The 4286-nt window shown below is 39.9% G+C and overlaps 1 non-coding gene across 1 annotated transcript; it reads right to left on the minus strand.

Annotated features, from left to right (window-relative positions):
* Positions 1-517: 517 nt before the first annotated feature.
* On the minus strand, positions 518-648 carry LOC119234970 (small Cajal body-specific RNA 20). The gene has a single exon (XR_005122741.1). It is a non-coding gene; the product is annotated as a small Cajal body-specific RNA 20 (non-coding RNA).
* Positions 649-4286: the final 3638 nt, after the last annotated feature.

Raw genomic sequence — 4286 nt, forward strand, 5'->3', positions numbered from 1 at the left:
AAGGTGTGTTAGACTTGTGGCAAACTTCTGGAACAATCCTGTTTGGTTGGGCATGAGGGGATGGGTAACTTTGGGTGATCCTTTCTCTTTAATGTTTTTTCCCCTATGCAGGGGACAGTTATGGGTCAGATGGAAATGCCTGGCAGGCACCAAGTTAATTAAGTCAGGGAAAATGGTGAGTTTTCCTGAGTAAGATGGTCTCAGATGCATCTTTTACAACAGAAATTCCCACTTCTGGACACTCCCCTTCCTGATAATATACACTGGGGGAAAGTCAATGTTTATGGAGAAGCTAGGTAAGAAGCCCCACTCATAGGCATCTTTATGGTAGGTTATCATGTGTTGTTATGCATACATCCTGTCTGTGTAGCAGGCGGGGACCAAGCTATTTTGAAGGCAGCCTAGCCAGGATCAGCTCATGAGTCTGGAATGATCCCAGGAAAGCCAGAAGTCCATGTTCACTGCTTCTCCAAGGGTCCTAGCCTGGCATAGACAAATGGGGAGCCCCAGCAACTATAAATGTCTGATGTAGGAAAACAAGGCTGACCAGCTTGTGGCAGCCCCAGCAAAGACCCTCAAAGGCTGATTTTGGCCTCTAACCCTGGCAGAGGAGAAAAGGGAACTCCACAGCCCCATGGAAGAGAGGTCCTTTCCTTTTCTTTACGTATGTTAAATCTACTAAAATTCTTTTCTACTGCAGATCTTATACACTAAGGATATGTTTTGTCTTTTTGTGGTGGATGGTAGAAACTATTTAGAACATGAGGGGTTCTGGGCCTCCCCTAAGCCTGCTTACTAACAATATCACTGAGGTGAACCCAAGGCTTAAAGAAGGCAACTGAAGATTGCAGCCTTACTCCAGAATCTTCACCTGCATTTTATACTTCTCTTTCCAGTTAGCTGTCTATGTCTGTAGACTGATCACTGACCTTTATTTGTTTTAAAGAAGAGTAATTATTAGATTTATTGCTAACTTAATAAAGCTATGTTTTTCCTCCACTATTACACCCAATATGAAATTATTGCTGTCACAGTTTCTAGCAATCCACATGTTTCAAAACAGTGAATTTTCAGGTTCAAATTTGTGAACTAGGAACCAAGATGTCTTCCTTGAAATGACAGAAATGATTTTTAACCTGAAAGAATGCAATAAATACAGTGTTAGAAAACATGAGGAGGTAGACCAGGAATTTTGAGGAATTTCAGGAAGATAGAATACAGACAGGATTGGGTCAATGGAGAAACTAAAGCAGAAGAAAGCCACCTAAAATAGCAAAATTGAGCACAGTTCTTTCTGTGAAAGCCCCCAAGAAGCTGGAGTAGGAACAGTCAGTACAAGGAGCAGCAGAGTTCCAGGTATTTGCTTAATAGTGATATTCATAGCAGTAAAATAGTTGGAAATCACTTCTGCTTCCTTACCTTCAATGACCTCAATTTAAAATTTAAGATCGGGGCCTCCCTGGTGGCACAGGGTTTAAGTCTTAGAACTATCAAGCTATCGCCAGCCACTCTGGTCTGAGTTTAATCTCTGGTCAGGGAGGTAACCCACCTGACACAGCAGACCTCTCCTGTCTTGCATGCAGCTTCAGTGTATTTTAGTAGATCTGCCTGTTCTGCTCCCCAGTTTTCCTCTGGTGAATCCTCTCACCTCCCACGCCTCTGACCTATACTCCAGTTCTTGTGTGCATAAATAAATATTAAAAAATAAAATATAAGAACTATAAAGAAAGGTGGGGGTGGGGATGAGATTCACTAATAAGGACATAAAGAGAATCAGAGCATCCTTGTGGGTAGGAGGGGTAGGAGTGGGATAGACATAGATCTGCACATTAGGCAGAACTGGAGAAGAGGGTAGAGAAAATGATTCAAATTATATCTGAATTATATGCACTAAATACTCTCAGAGGAAGCTTTCTTACCTTGACACCATTGCCTATTTCTCTCTCCTCAATGCACCTCACCAGGACACTGACCTAATAAATGTGTCCCACCCAAGAACCCAGTACTACAGATAGTCCTCCTTTCAATAGATAAGTAGCAACTCAGAACATCTATTCCAAATATGTCTCCTGACCAGTTCTGTTCTTTATTTGCAAATATGAATGCACCAAAAAGTATCAATAGATTATTTGAAGATCATTTAATATAAAAAATGCTTGAAGGAATTGAATAAACAATCAGGGAAGTGAACACAGAAACAATTCATCAAGGACAAAATAATCAAAAATATGTAAGTAATATTCTTAAAGAAAAATTTAAAATATTGTATCCTTCAAACAAGAGCAAGTTGCTGTGAAAAAAGAGGTATCCTTTAATAAGGAAGGTTTGTTGCAAAATAAGTTGACTAAAAGAATCACTGATAGAGTTCAATAATAAAATCATATCAAATCATCTGAAGATTAAGTCAGACACCTGGAAGACCAAGTTAAGAAAAATCTTCCAAAACACAGATTAAAAGACAAAAATGAAAAACATAAGGCATTCCAGAAGGGGAAAACAGAAAAAAAAATAGAAGAAATTATTAAAGAAATAACAGAAGATTTGATGCACTGAAATAAAGACACCTAACTACTATGTGGGATAAAGTCTGAAAAAAGTTTAGTATCTGTACACATTCAAGTAATTATCATTCCAAGGATTTAAAAAGCCCTAAAACATCTGAAATAAAAATAGTTATCTGCAAAGAGAAAACAATGAAATATCCCACAGATTTCTTATCGGCAATACCGGATTTTAGATAATAACTTGTTTTCACTGTTCAGGGAAAGCATACACTGCATTTATAAAATACATTAAACAAGAATTACATATTCTTGTTGCTCTCCCACTTTTAGAATCAATCACAACTAAAAACAGTAGACTTAGTTATAGCTAGAGAACAGAAATGTGTAGTAGGGCTGGCATGAGGAAGAAAGAAGTTACTATGGGGCACTGGATTCCCCAGCTTTTAAATTGAGAAGCCAAAAGTTCTGTAAGTTGGTAAATTAAGATATAGAGGAATATTAAGTATATTTTTATAGATATAACTGTAAAAATAAAAATGGAAGCTGCCAGTTTTGAATGATTCCTTGGAGGTACAGCAGTATACTTTCCCGTAGTATATAATTTTCTCATGCGTTGTTTTATATACATATACACATACATATATATGAGGCAATGGTTGTTGAGACCAACCTGCAGCTTAGGTGGTCCCGGGATGCAAGATGTGACTTTGAATTGCAGCACTATTAGGAAGTGAGAGGTGAGCAAATCATTGTGTACACAATGCTTAGGTATTATCAAGAAGGGACATCTCTAGCCTTCTAGGTGCAGGATATATGTGTGTTCCCCCAGAACTGGAAGGCACTAGATGCCTCAGTCAATGTGTCTGCCATACTCTCTTCCAGCCCTGTGCCTAACCCCATGTTGAAAGATGAAGAAATCAGCGCTGAATTTATCTTTGCATGAGGATGACCAATGACAGGTCTGCAGTGAATCTCAGTGGTCCATGGTATGACCTATTACCTGGAGTTTACAGAATTCAATTGAATTCCTTTTCTCCAGAATTTGACTTCTGGATATGTTAAGAATTGGCTGGAATTCGACTTGGTCAGAGAGCTGAGAAAAGGTCAGCAAACTACAGCCATGAGGTCTCTGGAGTCCCTGAGTCCACAGCTCTCCTCTAGCTCCAGTGGTTCAAGAACATGTCCTATTGTATCCTATTGTATCTTCTGTTTTCAATTTCCAAGCATTCCCATCTCCCTTGATAGACCATGCTTATCCTTCCTGTAACTATTTCTTTCACTTGAGTTATCTTGGAAATGACTGTTTGATGTAGCCCAAACCGATATCATTGAAAGAGAATTCTGACAACTATGTTCAGTGTATTTTCAAGGGAAAATAGGTTTGGGGTGACTACTGTGCCCTGGGAAAATGGATGAGTTGACTCCCTTTAGAAGACTCCCTTTAGACTCCCTTTAGAAGCTTATACCACAAGAATTGATGACATGAAGTCGCATTTGCTTTTTCAAGAAGAGTACATTTTTGGGACCTCCCCAGTTGCACAGCGGGTTGAGTGCAGTGCTGTGAAGCTGTCTGCACGTGGCCTCTGCAGTGCCGGCTCAATTCCCAGCCAGCCAGGGAGAGTCCCACATGGCATGGCAGACCTCTCCTGTCGCACACACTGCTCCCCTCAGCAGTGGATTTCAGTCATTCTGCCTGTTCTGCTCCCCAATCTGTCTCTGGTGAATTCTCTCACCCTTCCGCACCTCTGGGCTGTACCACAGTGCTTGTATAAATAAATAAAT

The sequence above is a fragment of the Talpa occidentalis genome, unplaced genomic scaffold (assembly GCF_014898055.3).
Source record: "Talpa occidentalis isolate TD23 unplaced genomic scaffold, MPIMG_talOcc4v2.1 talOcc4.8, whole genome shotgun sequence".
In the NCBI taxonomy this organism is placed as follows: Eukaryota; Metazoa; Chordata; class Mammalia; order Eulipotyphla; family Talpidae; genus Talpa; species Talpa occidentalis.